Source organism: Schistocerca nitens, chromosome 2, assembly GCF_023898315.1.
Source record: "Schistocerca nitens isolate TAMUIC-IGC-003100 chromosome 2, iqSchNite1.1, whole genome shotgun sequence".
Lineage (NCBI taxonomy): Eukaryota > Metazoa > Arthropoda > Insecta > Orthoptera > Acrididae > Schistocerca > Schistocerca nitens.
Genome location: NC_064615.1, coordinates 954,594,228 through 954,613,113, shown reverse-complemented (window position 1 = coordinate 954,613,113; position 18,886 = coordinate 954,594,228).

Genomic DNA, 18,886 nt, shown 5'->3' with positions numbered 1-18,886 from the left:
TGTTAGCAAACTCATTCACGACGATCGCCTGCTGCCACAGCCCATTAACACCTAAGTCTGAGCCGGCCGCGGTGGTCTAGCGGTTCTGGCGCTGCAGTCCGGAACCGCGGGACTGCTACGGTCGCAGGTTCGAATCCTGCCGCGGGCATGGGTGTGTGTGATGTCCTTAGGTTAGTTAGGTTTAAGTAGTTCTAAGTTCTAGGGGACTTATGACCTAAGATGTTGAGTCCCATAGTGCTCAGAGCCATTTGAGCCAACCTAAAAAAATGGTTGGTTCAAATGGCTCTGAGCACTATGGGACTCAACTGCTGAGGTCATTAGTCCCCTAGAACTTAGAACTAGTTAAACCTAACTAACCTAAGGACATCACAAACATCCATGCCCGAGGCAGGATTCGAACCTGCGACCGTAGCAGTCTTGCGGTTCCAGACTGCAGCGCCTTTAACCGCACGGCCACTTCGGCCGGCGAGCCAACCTAAGTCTGAGGCACTGCCGTAACGGATACGTACGTCGTACGTCCCACATTGATTTCTGCGGTTATTTCACGCAGTGCTGCTTAGCTGTTAGTTCTGACAACTTTATGCAAACGCCACTGCTCTCTTAACCAGTCCTTCCTAGCGAAGACCACCCCGACCATTTCGGCCAAGGACTCTTGATACAAATGATAAATCAACCGAAAAACGGTTTCCCATGGCATTTTAAAGTCGTTAATCTGTTCTTCTACGGTAACAGGAACCACAAAACTCCTGGTAAGTACCGATAGCAAGGCATTCTATCGCGCTCAACCCATTCAAGAAAGTATTAGGTAATTTAGGAAAACTGAACTGCAGATTGTCTATATAGCCATTTCTGGGCCCCGGAGAAACGGTTCCGTTTGCGGTAATCACCGTATTTTCCCGTTCGCTAAGCCCCTGTCTACCTTCCCACCCTAAAGCAAATTCATCACTCTATTATAGAGTTCCCAAACCTCAGGTTTGAAGTGGGAATCTGTGACTGCCGAAGCGAGGTCTTCAACTCTCCGCAACCAGTGCATGATTCGTGCCGGCATGCGATACAGCTGTGTGCGCAACAGGGCACTAAAGCGAAAAAACTTTAAGTTGTACTCTATCTCTGACAGGGAAGCGAGGCATTGGTCAATGGCTACGCTCATCAGACCAATACACTTCGCCGTCACGTTCACCGAAGCCCCCAATGCTGTGTGAAGACACGCCGACAGCTCTGCGACGTCGCCATCCTCTGCCAGTCCTCGGATTTTATTCTCGTATCTCAACTGGTCCTTGCGAAGGCAGCCCGTTGCCACCACGACTCGGGGCTCCATAACAGTTGAATGCAACTGAAATACCTATATAATGTCCGCAGCTCGTGGTCTTGCGGTAGCGTTCTCGCTTCCTGCGCACGGGGTCCCGGGTTCGATTCCCGGCGGGGTCAGAGATTTTCTCTACCTCGTGATGACTGGGTGTTGTGTGTTCATCATCATCATTTCATCATCATTGACGTGCAAGTCGCCGAAGTGGCGTCAACTAAAAAGGACTTGCGATACGGCGGCCGAACTTCCCCGTAAGGGGCCTCCCGGCCAACAATGCCATACGATCATTTCATTTCATTTGACCTATATAATTTAGTCTGTCAACTTCGAGAAATAACCAAACTCTAGCTACCATAATGATATGTGCAACTGGCATAGCATTGCCTGGGAGTGGAAGGATCGTGAAAAATTAGCAGTGAACAACACTCGTATCAAGATGTTTATTAATACTTCTCGTGAAAATAACTTTACCAGTTATGTCAATAGGAGCTTGACATATTAAGGGGAGACGGAAGGCAAGTGGGCTTCAAAAATTCGATTTTTAGTTTTTAACATATTAGAAATGCCTGGTCTTTCCTGCGTGAAACAGTTTTGGTTATGTATAAATACGACAATTTTTTCGTGAGATATCGTGGTTTCCCTGACGCTCTGTGAATCTGCCATTTAAATGCCACGCCTACCTTTTTGAACCATGCAGAGATAATGCACAGCATTCTTTTACTCCTTGTATATTCTTTCATGCTTCTATTGTTTTATCGCTTCAGTGTTTCCTACCCTGTAGAACCCAAAACTTAAATGAATGTGTGAATTCTGTCATTTGGAACCGGTTACCGAAAACTGTATTTGTTCAGCTTACAACCCTCAAATTTGGAGTTTATGATGCTATTTTATGCTTCAATGATGGTGTAATTAGAAACAGGATGTTTTGGAATTGTTGGGCACAAAATCTAGTAGAAATACTGCAAAATCCTTGGTGCAAGTAGATAAATTGAGAATACGCAAAGCAGATATTGCTAATTTCAAATGCACAAAAGACGCCAGACAGAAAAGAAGAAGAGGGACCAAGAGAAGAAAAGAAGATTAGTATGATTCAGATGATGCTCAGTATGGTGCAGGAAAATATTACTGGTAAGTAATTCTCATCAATAACTGTACTAGAATTGCAATATTAAACTTTAAATGGATTTCTCTCAGATCAACATTTTTATATTTACTTTCACGTACCATTATTTGATAAACTAATGTGGTTAGAAACATGAAATTTGGTCAATGGGTATTGCAGATGGTAATAAGTTATTACAAGTAAATTAAGAACCACCAACAAACAGAAACTGTTTCATAATAATTAATGTACAAAAAATAGTAAAATTTTAGTAGTGAAAGAATAAAAAAAATTTTGTTCAAAAGCATAAGAGGTATTATGTTCGATTTACTTGTAAATTGAGGCATATATATTATATATATGCAGTAAAAATTTCATTGTTTTATCACATAGATCTTTTGAAAAGTGCACCTATTCAAACGGTAACATAGCATTGGCAGAATAGGAATAAATATTGCCTTCCGTCTCCCCTTAAGGCAAAGCTATCCAATATAATAAAACAATTTAAGAACGATTACTGATGATAAAACGATCTCTTTAAGTACAAAACTCAAGAATACCCAAAAAAACAGTATTTCATTACAAGTATAACATGATAGGTAAAGAGTGTTCAAAAGAGGCATGTAATAAACATCCTTAGAATATGTTTGACTAAAATCAAATAATTCGGGTTTACCTAAAAGGAGTTGCTTAAAAGGAAAGAACAATTATTAAAGCTGCTTGGTATGAAAACCCCATGCCTCGGACAATGTGGTACGAATAGACAGTCCCGAAATTACTTAGGGCAGGACCGATAATACACTGCTCACTACATTCTTCCTTGACCATTTAGCGCGCAACGTACCGGGTAAAGAAAGTGTTCTGAACGTCACGAATAATGACATACTGAACATTAAAAAAATTGCATAACCACGAGCTGTGCAAAATCCCAATAATTTAAAACATACAATCAAATCACAATTCTACGACAGTTACAATATGAGAATATTATGTGTTCATAAGAGCGACGAGTTCCTCAAATCGCTTGGCCGGACCCAAGAACAGGGAACAACAACAGCAGAAAGCTGAACCGAGTCCGATATAGCAGCAGCAAGACACAAACGCGCACAGGAACAGAACCAGTCATAATTATGGAGCTCACAGCGGGGAGCAATATCAGTCTTTACGAATGCCACGTGGTCTTGGCACAGAAACAACGAACTAAAAGCAGGTCACCGAGCACGCAACGCCGCAGCACGGTCACGAACAGTAGGAAAGCTTGGAGTCGCCACAAAATGCGCGGGTGACGACCACCCCACCACCCGCTTCCAAATCATGTCGGCAAAGGAGTAACGTGTCCACTCCAGTTTCGGGTGCACGTCCCTAGCGTCCGGAAGGCGTTCCGACAGACAAACTTGGAAGTCATACGTCTCGTAGAAGAAACAACCCGTCAGTTGTCCCACAGACCTGCACTGTCCATATTGCTTCACTCACTGCCTCGCGCAGTAAATGGGCTCACCGCCACTCGCAGGAATCATGCCACGTCCCCTTCACGCCAGAGATCGTGTTCCACAATCATCGTTACTTCATTGCACAGCCGATCTTAGGCTTCAATCGGTGGGTCCTGTGAGCTATCTCCTCGGGATAAAACGCATTCTTTTCTTCTTTTATGGTGCAATTTCATTGTCCTTCGTTTGTCTTTTACCAGTAAACTCCAGATTCTTTGAATGATCGAACTCCCATACATAAAAGAGCTACAAATGTCTGTAGAAATGATTTAATGTGTTAAACCTGCGCCTTTAAGCATGTGAATGAGAAAAAAGGAAAGATTAGAAATTATGTATAATCTTTGTTAGAAGTCGGTAAGTGCTATCATTCTCAAATACTGAGTGAATATAGTCCTTGTATTTGCCAGCCGTCAGCCTCAACAAGAATCAGAGTTTCTAACTGTATTACCTGTCTTTCTGTGCAAACTTTCAACGTAAGATTATTCATCTTAATGAGTAGATTATCACAGCAATTTAAATTTTTACATTCGATCAGTATTCCAGCGAAATACTGAAAATGAAGTTTTTCTTCCATCTCCGTTGCAGCCGTTACCAGGTTCCGGGTTCCAGGTTCCTGGATAGCGCTTTAGTAATGTAGATGATCTTTGATGTTCGAGACAGTTTGTATTTCTCTTCTCAGCATCTTCGCCGCTCGTCTTATCAGTTTTAAAAAAGGTATCGTGGTTGTTCTTCAACTTCGCTATGGAAAATTTAAAGACTGTTGCAGTGTCGAAGAAGTTTTCTTACTGCGTCCGTCTCTCCACGGATTTTTCCATTCGTTTCCTGCGTTTTCAGAATAGCTTGTAAGACGTCCATGATTAAAGAATTTGTTGCTAGCGCACTCGAGCAGATGTAATTTCGATGGATTGCTCACGCGCTGTCTGCGATATGTAAGATATAAGAGAATCTGAGACCAAAGAGCAGTGTTGACTGCAGTAGGAACTGTCTAGCAGTAGCAGTAAGTTGTTGCTAGCGAGCAGTCGTGTGTATCGTGTTGGCTGGGCCGGTCGTGGAGCAGCGATGGCGGAGCCTGAGCATTATTGTATAAGGTAAAAGCAGCCTCGCGCATATGTAGTATTGTTATATCAAGTCCCAAGTAAATGTTTAAAAAAAAAATCTCTTAATAATAATCTTTCTCATAAAAAGTAACTTTTGACGATCATTCATTATACACTCCTGGAAATGGAAAAAAGAACACATTGACACCGGTGTGTCAGACCCACCATACTTGCTCCGGACACTGCGAGAGGGCTGTACAAGCAATGATCACACGCACGGCACAGCGGACACACCAGGAACCGCGGTGTTGGCCGTCGAATGGCGCTAGCTGCGCAGCATTTGTGCACCGCCGCCGTCAGTGTCAGCCAGTTTGCCGTGGCATACGGAGCTCCATCGCAGTCTTTAACACTGGTAGCATGCCGCGACAGCGTGGACGTGAACCGTACGTGCAGTTGACGGACTTTGAGCGAGGGCGTATAGTGGGCATGCGGGAGGCCGGGTGGACGTACCGCCGAATTGCTCAACACGTGGGGCGTGAGGTCTCCACAGTACATCGATGTTGTCGCCAGTGGTCGGCGGAAGGTGCACGTGCCCGTCGACCTGGGACCGGACCGCAGCGACGCACGGATGCACGCCAAGACCGTAGGATCCTACGCAGTGCCGTAGGGGACCGCACCGCCACTTCCCAGCAAATTAGGGACACTGTTGCTCCTGGGGTATCGGCGAGGACCATTCGCAACCGTCTCCATGAAGCTGGGCTACGGTCCCGCACACCGTTAGGCCGTCTTCCGCTCACGCCCCAACATCGTGCAGCCCGCCTCCAGTGGTGTCGCGACAGGCGTGAATGGAGGGACGAATGGAGACGTGTCGTCTTCAGCGATGAGAGTCGCTTCTGCCTTGGTGCCAATGATGGTCGTATGCGTGTTTGGCGCCGTGCAGGTGAGCGCCACAATCAGGACTGCATACGACCGAGGCACACAGGGCCAACACCCGGCATCATGGTGTGGGGAGCGATCTCCTACACTAGCCGTACACCACTGGTGATCGTCGAGGGGACACTGAATAGTGCACGGTACATCCAAACCGTCATCGAACCCATCGTTCTACCATTCCTAGACCGGCAAGGGAACTTGCTGTTCCAACAGGACAATGCACGTCCGCATGTATCCCGTGCCACCCAACGTGCTCTAGAAGGTGTAAGTCAACTACCCTGGCTAGCAAGATCTCCGGATCAGTCCCCCATTGAGCATGTTTGGGACTGGATGAAGCGTCGTCTCACGCGGTCTGCACGTCCAGCACGAACGCTGGTCCAACTGAGGCGCCAGGTGGAAATGGCATGGCAAGCCGTTCCACAGGACTACATCCAGCATCTCTACGATCGTCTCCATGGGAGAATAGCAGCCTGCATTGCTGCGAAAGGTGGATATACACTGTACTAGTGCCGACATTGTGCATGCTCTGTTGCCTGTGTCTATGTGCCTGTGGTTCTGTCAGTGTGATCATGTGATGTATCTGACCCCAGGAATGTGTCAATAAAGTTTCCCCTTCCTGGGACAATGAATTCACGGTGTTCTTATTTCAATTTCCAGGAGTGTATTTTGTGGGGAGGTTATACTGAATGTGAATGATATAACTAATTATATTTTTTTACTGTTGAGAGGTTAAGGAATTTTTCTGTTTTGAGGTTACACTAAATCAGCATTGCACAGGTCTGTACCTGAAAAATTTATTGTAAGAGCAGATATATATGCGTTATCCGGCGACCTAATTGAGGTAAGAATTATCAATTTTTTTACAATGATCTTTCAGGGCCATGACGCAGCACTGCTGACGTCCAAAATAAACCAGTTTAAATTCACAGTCAGTTATTGAAAGGTTATATGTGAGCGACAATAATTTAATTGAGATGTTACTCACATTGTGTTATTACCGGGTTACTGAATTTATTTTTTGGGAGAATACACTAAATGAGGATATTATTCATAATTTTATTTTATTTTGTGGGGAGGTTACACTTGGCGACAACCGGCCAGGATCGTATTTTCTTTGTGAATTTCTGAGTAGTAGTCAGTCATATATCTGCTCTTATTTACTTAAATGTAGTTTGCATCTGGCGCAACCCATTTACTAATTTGTCACTATTTCTTTCACAGATCATCGGCAATTTATTGCTCTTTGTTGTAACTGTATTTGCTCCATTTTTTCTTTGTCTTTGTTTGATTTTGTGCTTAACTTTGAGTTGTGAAAATGCCGCGAAAAACTGCTAACAGTACATCGCGATCCGTAACGAGTGAAAAAGCCGATTCGAATAATTTTACCGATTATACTAGCGTACACTCAGTGTCTTAATGATAATCCTCCATTTACAGACAATCAGTGCGTACCGACCACTAGTAATGATTTTAATGCTAATGATGAGCAAACAAATTCAATTGTGTCCTCTATTAATTTAACGACAATTGATGACGCGGCACATTCTGTTACAATGAACGCTGTCCAGTTTAACACACCTGATTTGCAAAATTTACGCAGTGAACAGATAAATGATTCTAACGAAGGTGAACAATATTCACAAAATACGTGAAATTTATTTGATTCCGATTTAGTGACCAATAGTGCACATCCGATTGCCAAACCTTTTTATGAATCAGACAATGACCAAATGGTTACACAAAACGTGACACTAGCAGATACACCATCACACAGCACAGAGAATACAGCAGCTAATTTTGGCACGAATCGGGTTATGGCATTATTGCTACAACTTAATGAAAATTTCAAACAACAACTTAATGAAAATAATGAGAATCTCAAACAGTTGAATGAAAAACAAGACAACAATTACAAACAACTTAAGGAAAAACTAGACAACAATTCCAAACAGGTGAATGAAAAAGAAGACAACAATTTCAAACAGCTTAGTGAACAGATTACAGCCGTTGCCGTGCAATGTCATGATACTAAAGAACAATTACTTGAGGATATTAAGGCTTGTGCTAGGAACAGTAGTGAAGAAATTAGATCTGTGGCACAAGAATTAAGTAATACACATGCAGCCACAACCAAATTACTTAGAGATGAAATTAGTGCAGTCGCTAAACAATGTTCTGAAAACGCAACACAGTTACGCGACGAGTTTAAATTAATGTCATCAGAACTTTCACGCACACTGGATGCGAAAGTAGACACGAAATTTGAACAACAAAACAGCCAAATTGACGAACGTTTTAATCACCACCTACAAAACAGTGAAACGCGTTACCGTAAATTTGTACAGGAACAGAACAAAGTAAAGAAACAAGTCACGGAAACAATTAATGTTCAGAGACAGGAAGATAAGCGTAAATTGTTTACGAAAGCAAAAACATACGTAGACAATAACATTGCTACAGTATCAGACGACATTAATACTATCAAACAGTTGAACACTGAATTGCATGATGAAATCTCCAATCTTAAAACAAAAACAGACACACACACATTAGACTTTCAGACAATGACCAACAGACTTGAACAATTGGAATTAACCCTTTGTTTCCTGACAAAAGAAAAAATTTAATTTTTATCATTTTCTATGCAGAATTTATGCTATTGTGGCCTCAAATGACGGTAGGATTTTTTTGTAAAATTTTATTTTATTTTTCACAACTTTTTTCTCTCCTGGTACTCAGAAGTACCGTCAGACTCCATGGACAGAATCACAAAATGCACAGAAAAATGTTCCAATTTTTATAACTTGTACTTTATTCCAAATAAATATTAAATATTTTTACATTAGAAAATTAATTAACAGAAATATGATATTTCTGAATTCTTTTTTTTAAATTTCGCATAAATTTATTCTAGAGCAACTTCACAATATATAGTAACTTAGCTATACATTTTTGACAGTTCAAAGGTTCAAATGGCTCTGAGCGCTATGGGACTTAACATCTGTGGTCATCAGTCCCCTAGAACTTAGAACTACTTAAACCTAACTAACCTAAGGACATCACACACATCCATGCCCGAGGCAGGATTCGAACCTGCGACCGTAGCGGTCACGCGGTTCCAGACTGAAGCGCCTAGAACCGCACGGCCACACCAGCTGACTTTTGACAGTATATACATATCACATCTTTAGTGATACCTCATGAAATTGTAGGAAACAGTTCTTTTTCTCATTGCAGCACAAATACACTTTACATGTACTACATTGTGAATGTGGTCTCGACTGAATTTTATTTTTCGCTCACGTTTCGCATCGTCCTCTTTTACAACTGAACACTACAAAATGGTTTCCTCGGTTGCCAAGACGTACATCCTTCGCAACAGAAAAGTTTTCCTTCCTTCTCTTTGGGAGAGTTATTTCATCTTTACCAGAGTTTCTCTTTTTGAGATTTGACACTTGCTGTTCATTCATTAGCCCTAGTGCCACAGCACGCCTGAATTACAGCAGTGGCAGTGCCTCATGTAGATCACTGAAAATGACGTAAGCATTGACAAAAGCAATTTCTATTGCTCCCCAGAAGAGACGGTGCCACCATTTCTTTGATCGCTTGTCAAGACCATAAGTTGAACGTAATCTGTCTGCATGATCCACACCACCCATGTTTTTATTGTAATCACATACAATAACTGGACATGGTATAGTCATAGTAGTTCCATCTTTCCGTTTTCTTGTCACTACGCTCTGTTCACTGCCATGGAAGTTTGACGCAAAATACACTACCTTATTCTCCTTCCATTGAAATACTGTTAGGTCTAAAGACGACTCTCTGTGATTTGATTTAGACATTTTTCTTTAGGTAAATTCCCTGACAAACCTTTCCTGTTTGTTCTAATTGTTCCACAGGCAAATGTATTTACCGATTTCTGTGTGAGAAAATGTGGACAGAACAACTAGTGAGAGGTAACGCATTGTTGCTACAATAAAGTGTTCGCACAACCTGACGGTACTAATAAGTCCGTCTTACATTTTCCACTTTATCTCATTCACTTTTAACGTAATGCTTCAAACTATTATAAAAAAACAAAGAAGGTAAGTATGTACAATGGATAACACAACGGAAGTTTCAATAAATTGCCCACAAATTCAGGCAACACCATGGAAACAAGCACATACACTCTTCTGTTTTCACAGCAGCGCGCGAAAAACAATTTCAAGCTCTGACCGCCAGAGAGGTCTATGTATTGCACAATAACATCTATGAAACAGTAGAGCAGAGTTACTGTTATGTACCGACAGGTTCTCAGATCACGAAACTGCACCACGAGAAAATAATGAGAGCCAAAACTTACTGGTACTTTTAAGTACCGTCAGGCAACAAAGGGTTAATACAGGATCCCGATGCTATTAAAGCAGACGTTAAGAAATTAAACAAAACCACACGTAAAATCAAAAAACAAATTAATGCTTGTGATACTAAAAATGTTGATCAGGTTAAAGCATTGACTGAAAAATTTGATGAATTGGCCAGTCGCAATGAGGTTATCGAAAATAACAACGACACTAAATCAGACGATACGACACCAATTTCTTTTAATCAAACGCCCGAATTCCAAAATTTACAGCAGACAGTCAGTGAGATAGGTTCGTCCAACAATATATTACGTAGAAAATTGTCATCTTTACAGCAATAAGTGACAGACATGAAAATTGTTTCAGCCTTTAACACGGCACAGCATACGCCACATTCCGAACATTTCTCACACTCACACAGCCTGTATAATTTAGGTAATTTATAGAGAGTACGTGACTTAGATTCCGAACAGTCACAGACAAACAGATTATCATTCAATCCTGAACCTGTTCAGACATACAGAGACGATAATTTTGATTATAAGCACTTTCTATCCGGGAGAAAATTTAAGGTATTTAATAATGACAGAACTGGACTGGATACAACAATTTGCTTTTGCATTTTCACTGGCATTGCCTGTAACGCAGAAACTAAAATTTATTTGCAGCGTGTAAGAGACCTCAGGGGATATATTACACTCCGATGAATATGTGCCGTAGCGTGCACAGGGCCCCAAGCCGTGGTAGTGCTATTTCATCTTTAGTTTTCTGCACTACTGCCTTCTCTTCTACTATCCTTTATATCTATCAAAACAGCTCTTCAGCTATCGATCTATCTATGATTAAGAATGAGTAAAGAAAACCTGATATGACATGTTTTACCTGAAAGTTACAGTTTTCACTAGACACTCACGAAATGACAAGAACTACCAGCGTAATTTTAATAACAGACAAACTTTTACTTACCAGTATCGTCAAAATTATCAGCAACAGCATTTTGGTAACAATAGAGGCTTTCCCCCACAACAGCAACAAAACCAGCCGGTTGGCATACCTAACCAACAATGTGGTTTGCAAGGTCAACCAAGCTTTAATGTTTCGCCGCCTCCACGTATAGCGTCGGCTCCACCAAATAGTAACGCACCGCAACAAGGAAATCAGTACGTACAGAAAACACATCATTTCAACTCCTATCGCAACGCGCCGTATAGTAATGACTATCATGACAGACGTAAAAGTAATGAGCACAATTTTCAGCGTACGTTTAATAACAGTCGGTTTTACTAGCAGCAAAATCATCCGCAACAACAGATTATCATGGATGAACCAGACAGGACGAAATAACAGAACAGTTCAAATAGTCGAAATGCCACAGCATCCTCCCCCAAATAATAGCACGTCAGATAGGATTTGACTAGATACAGTACAGGTTGCATCTTCCAGCAACGCAAGCGATACTTTTCACACACAGAATCTTGTTCACGAAAATGTTATTACTTTGGACGACATCCGAGACACTCTTTTGCAGGAAAAACCAGTTATTCAAAAAACCATTTCCCACCCTGCCATTGAAGTAAAGATTGGATCATCCAAATTTTCAGCAGTAATCGATTCTGGATCACCTATGTCAGTTATAAATGAAGAAACCTTCAACGAATGTAACAAAGAGAATATTTATCCTACGTTACCATTAGGCAAAACTAAAGTAAAAGGAGCAGTATCTAGTAAAGGAGTAGATGTAAAGTTACAGACACACTTATCATTTTGTATTGCAGGTCATACGTTTCATTTTGGATTGTTCCCTTATTGACAACAGACGTTATTCTAGGTACGACTTTTTTGGTACAATACGACGCAATTATTGACTTTCAAAATTCCTATTTAATGTTAAAGGATGAAAATGTACAACTGGCATTAGAATTTCAGCACTCTTTATCTGCAGAAGAACAAACAATTAATCGGACAGAGGTCATTTCTGCATCACGTAACATAGACTGTCATTCCACATTGTTCACAGATACGTATGTTCACAATTACAATACACCAGACGAAGCCGACTATGACGTTATGCAAATGATTTCTGATAAAGTTAAACAGAGCAGTGCAAATACAGACGACAAACGTACTCAACTACGCAATATTCTTTTACAGGAAGCTCCAGTTTTTGACAACGTCCCTGATACTATGTCCGGTTTTATGTATGAATTTCAAGTTAAACAGCACGACACGTTTAAAGCCAAACATTATCCCATTCCGTATATTCACAGAGCACAAGTTAAGAAAGAATTGCAAGCTATGCTTGACCAAGGAATTAGTGAACCGGCAGTTAGTCCGTATATAAACCCGTTCCATATTGTTAAGAAAAAGAATGGCTCACTTCGGCTCGTACTAGATTCGCGTCACATCAATGACATTATTATTAATGAAACAGATAGCTCATAGACACTAGAAGAATTTCTACAGAAATTTCATGGTACTGCTGTTTATTCCACATTAGATTTGAAATCGGGATTTTGGCAAATTCAGCTCCATCCGAAATGCAGAAAGTACACAGCATTTCTAAGTTTTGGTGACTGTTATCAATTTTGCAAATTACCGTTCCGTTTAAGAATTTCTTCAGCAGCGTTTATTCGCGGTTAGAATACTATACTTCCGACAGAACTAAAAGACAGAATCACAACGTATGTAGACGACATTCTTATTGCAGAATCTAACTGGTCTGAACATAATCTGATTCTTGAACAACTGTTGCAAACTTTTCGTGCACAACGACTCACAGTTAATCTTAGCAAATCACACTTTGGCAAAACTTCTATAAAATTTCTTGGACATGTAATTTCAGCAGAAGGCATTGCGGCTGACCCGGAAAAACTTCAAGCTTTACGTGACATTACTGTACCTACGACGAAGAAACAACTACGCAGTTTTTTGGGTTTAACTAACTTTTTTCGTAAATTTATTCATTACTCGGCTTTAGACACCCCTAGATTATGCCAATTGACGGGTAAAAACACTATTTGGTCCTGGGATAGCCAAGCACAGTCAGAATTTGTCAATCTAAAACAAACTTTGTTGAACGCACCTCTTTTATCACACCCAGATCTTACTAGAAATTTTTCCATTGCCACCGACAGTTCTAACACCGCTTTAGGCGTAAACATTTTTCAGGAAATTGAAGAAGACGGTACTACAGTAATTAAAAACATCGCCTTTGCAAGTCGCATTCTGTCACCTGCTGAACGCAATTATTCTGTTACAGAACTTGAAACATTATGTGTTGTATGGGCATTTACCAGATTTAGGCATTTTCTTTATGGAAGATATACTACCGTTTACACAGACCATACAGCTATCCAGTTTTTACTTTCAGCAAAATTTACACAGGACAGATTAAGCAGATGGAAACTTTATTTACAGGAATTTAATTTTACAATTGTTCACATTCCCGGTACATAAAATGTTGTAGCAGACGCACTATCCCGTTCTCTCAGCAACAATCAGCAAGACATCGCAACCAACTTCTGCCAAGCAAATTCTAGCGTCATGTATATTCAGCAAGTCGCATTTGAAAATTTCATTTCATCGTCATTACGAGACATAGCACAAGAGCAGAGCAAAGACAACGTGTGGAAAGAAATTAATCGCCTTTGGTAAGATAAGAATAATGTTACCATTGGAAACCATTAATTATACTGTGCGCAATAATATTCTGTTTCGCCGATCTCATCCTGACAGCAACAATTGGTTATTATGTATTCCTGACGAGCTTGTTAACAAATTAATTTGGTATACTCATTTAAGTTACGCACATTATGGAGCCAGAAAATGTTTTTTTATACTGAGACAGAACTGTTATTTTGCGAGCATGGAGAAACGTATTCGACGAGTTTTAGCGTCATGTAAAATCTGCCAGAAAGCTAAATCACACACGACTTCACATATTCCTCCGTTACATCCCACTGTACCCGTGAAATTGAGACACATGGCCGCTGTAGGCATTTTTTGTCCGATTCCCAGATCTAATAGAGGTTTTTGCTACATCTTTGTCGCTGTTGAACTCACTTCGAAATCTGTTACCTACACTCCGTTACGCAAAGCTACTGCTAAATCTATTTCGGATGCATTTGTAAAACATTTTTTATTTCATGTAGGGCATGTATTGAAAGTAATTCCCGACAATGGACCACAGTTTCGATCTGCTATATGGACACGTATGTTACGAGCAAGAAACATTTATCCGATCTATATATCCAGGTATCACGCTTCTTCGAACCCTTGTGAACGACTAATGAAAGAAATTGGTAAACTATGTAGAATATACTGCCATAAAAAACATATTGATTGGGACACACACATACTCTCATTCCAGGATGTAATTAACTCCATACCAAATGAATCTACTATGCTATCTCTGACTATTATATTGAAAAATGTTGAACCACCTAACAAAATTAAAGAATTAGTATCCTTTCCTACCTCTCGTCGACTACGACACCATGAAATAATTGACATTGCACTGAACAACATCAAACGTGCCGCAGAGCGCCGGAGGAGACAGCAAAAACAGGTTTGTACACGCCGTGACTTTCACATAGGACAGAAGATATTAGTACGTACACACTATTTATCCAACAGAGGAAAGAGCAGATGCAGTAAATTTGAGCTTCTATATGCAGGTCCATATCGAATTCGCAGCATTCCTCACCCCAATGTAGTACACGTCGAAACTTTGAGAACCAGAAAAAGCAACGGCAATCACCATATTTCCGATATTAAACCCTTTATTGAATGAACATACTTTATGATTTGTCGCACTGTAATGCCATTTGCAGATATTTATATGAACACTTACTGATGATTATCATATTTTTTTCCTGGCAAGTGCCCGGCAAGGTAAGGTTAGCAGGTCGCTTTTCTTGTCGTTACACATCAGACCGTGCACATTTTTCCAGATAAATTTACATATTTTATGACCACTTATGCAATTCTATCTATGTGACTACTTACTGATGATGATCATATTTCTCCTTGGCAAGTGACCTGCAAGGTAAGGTTAGCAGGTCGCTTTCCTTGTCGTGCAAATTTTCCATTTTTTATGTATCTATGATTGTTTTCCTATCGAAAGTAGAATTTTTGTCTGTATGCACTATGAAATGTTTAAGATGTAACAAACACCAGATGACTCTGACATTTTTCCTTATATCTTAATAACTTGACTATTCTACATTTTTTGGGCTACTGCATTATGAGACTGTGTGTACATTTTTGCACCTGAACACTCTCTATGTTTTGACATAATACGTTTCCGGTCATGCTATGCTGTATGCTTAGTTGTATCACTAGAAACAAGTTTTTATCTAATGAGTATATGATTTAAATGCAAGATATTAATCCTTATTCATCATTTTCAGAAAGCAATACCGTGAAAAAGAAATAAATTAAACAATCACAGTGGTTTACTATGAAATGGAAATTTCACCTTCGGAATGAACGAAAGAAAACGCAATACCTTGTCATGAAGAGTAAATGGATCAGAATTAACAAGCATTAACCAGAATATACTATACACATCGTATGATAGCAGTCTTAACTAATTATTTTTCTTTCAGAATACGAGGTGACTGAGCAAGCTGTCAGACAGAACTACACATGTTAATTTTAGTGATGAAATATGCTAGAAATAAGAAACTCTATACTATGAATAGTTGTATGAAGTAAATGGTAATATGAATAATGAATAATGAAGTGTCTATTTTTTGCAGATGATAATAAATGATGATGAATAGTTATATGAAGAATATGCTAATATGAATAATGAAGTTTTTCTTTGCAGATGATGATAATGATGACGTTTATATATTTACTGTTAGTTAATAAATGCTATGCAGTTATTTAAGTATTTGTTGCAGTTCCTTTTGACAGCATGTCTTATGTCGCACAGTATAATGATTGAATGTTTTGGAAAAGACAGCTAGAGTACATACATATTGAGTACACGTTTCATTACCTGTTAATTCGAAGTTCACTGCTTTTCAGCATAATATGCATTTCTTCTTTCAGCTCAATAAACCATTTTGTATTTTTTCCAGGAGAAGCTTTTCATGATATTAATATGCTATAAACACTTAGTTATGAAACCTGTTCTAACACTTGCATTTTTTTTACCCATTTGTGTGTATCATTCACGAATGTGATCACATACACTCTAGTTGTTTCATAACCTTGCTACAGCTGACTCATGATGAATGACATTATTAAACCTTATTTCCAGCAATAAGTCAAAAGCAAATACTTTCATGCTCCAGCAATTAATTATCGATCCCAACGCAATGCATTGCTAGCAAAAAAAAATTATTACCAGTCCCAACTATTACTGGTATACAACTAAATAATGCTGCCAGTTGAAGATATATTTCTAGTCCTAAATATAATGCAAATTTCTCAGATGTATTTAATCCATTATATCTATGTATTATTGGACTAAAAACCTTGACTAATAGTTACACTGTCTTACATTTTAAGTATGTCTTATGTCGCTTACATGATATCATATATAGTCACCAGCAGCTTGTTGCTACACGCAATAACTCTTGTTTTCAGTGATGACTTCTGAATAATACTGAATGATTTTTGTAATAATGCATAAATGCTATGCCAATAATTAACTCTTGTTTTGAATGATGACTTCTGAATAATGCATAAAAAATGGTTTGTAACTGGCCAATGAATGCCAATGATTACTATAATTAGATGAATTATATATAAATGCTATGCCAATAATTAACTCATTTTGAATGATGACTTTTGAATAATGCGTAAAACAATGCTTTGTAACTGGCCAATGAGTGCCAATATTACTATATTGACATGACTTATGAATAATGTTCTGTAATACTCCATACGTACTACTTAAATGCTCTGTAAATAGCCAATGAATGCCAGTAATTATTTAGATCGGTTGATAGACTAGTGTAATTCTATGATGACTAGCATAAGACGTAATGTCCTTCACCTTCTGACCTAATTACCAGAAATTACTGGATTATCCGTTTGTCCTGTCCATCCTCATGATCATGGAGCACTATATTTGGTTTTTGCCCTAATTCTCTGTTGATGTGAGAGTATGGATTCTACAAGAATGTGGTGTTGACATATCAAGCTGACCACCATCTTGAACGATGGAGATGTTATTATGGTCCTAGTGTTTGGTGTACCTAATGTACTACCAAAATGATAACATTGAATATTAATACAACATTTCAGTGTCTTGGCTACACTGATTAATACTTCAGGGAAGAGAACTTCAGATTGTCTCACTTGGTGTTGTGCTTCTGTAGAAAGATATGAACTTTCAGTGCAGCTACGTGCAACCTACTGTGCTACAACCATGATGCAATCCTTCCCATTCCTTTCCTAGTTCTTGTAAAATGGTAAAGACTTATACAGTGCGTTTAAATTCTTGTAAAATGATAAAGACTTTTACAGTGCGTGTGCACTTTATTTCACTTGTTAATATGATCAGTTGTCCTAAATATGCTAAAGACTTTAGAGTGCGTGTGCACTTTATTTCATTTGTTAATACGATCAGGTGTCCTAAATATGCTAAAGACATATACAGTGCGTGTCCACTTTATGTCATTTGTTAATATGTTTTGTACTCATTGCGTATACATTTTGTCATTTCTTGATATGTTCTGTACTCAGTGCATGTGCACTCTATTTCATTTCATGTTCTGCACTTATATATATATGTATATACTCTGTGACTGTAGACTTAGTTAATTAATTAGATTATAGAAAAATTTGTTGCTCATGGAAAGTCCAATCGACTCACCATCGCTGCCAAATTTTTGTCCCCCAAGTGGAGGGTTATGTAAGAGATCCATGATTAAAGAATTTGTTGCTAGCGCACTCGAGCAGATGTAATTTCGATGGATTGCTCACGCGCTGCCTGCGATATGTAAGATATAAGAGAATGTGAGACCAAAGAGCAGTGTTGACTGAAGCAGGAACTGTTTAGCAGTAGCAGTAAGTTGTTGCTAGCGAGCAGTCGTGTGTATCGTGTTGGCTGGGCCGGTCGTGGAGCAGCGATGGCGGAGCCTGAGCATTATTGTATAAGGTAAAAGCAGCCTCGCGCATATGTAGTATTGTTATATCAAGTCCCAACTAAATGTTTAAGAAAAATCTCTTAGTAATAATCTTTCTCATAAAAAGTAACTTTTGACGATCATTCATTTTAATTTAAAGAATTTACTAATTTCTCCAATCCTTGGTCATCCCGATTATTGAAACGAAAAATTAGTTGTTTCCTTTTATAAATGACAAATCTATCGGCCAGCATTGCACTGAGCTGTGCCACAAAAAAATTTATTGTAAGAGCAGATATATATGCGTTATCCGGCGACCTTATTGAGGTAAGAATTTTCAATTTTTTTCAGAATGATCTTTCAGGGCCATGACGCAGCACTGCTGACGTCCAAAATTTACCAGGTTAAATTGACAGTCAGTTGTTGAAAGGTTATAGGTGAGTCACATTTTTTATTATTGAGAGATTAGTCACATTGTGTTATTAGTAGGTTAAGGAATATATTTTGTGGGGAGGTTTTATAGCTTTTTATAGCTTTCCATTGTGCTCACCTCATCTCTGGCCATAGCTTCTGTCACTTCTTGAC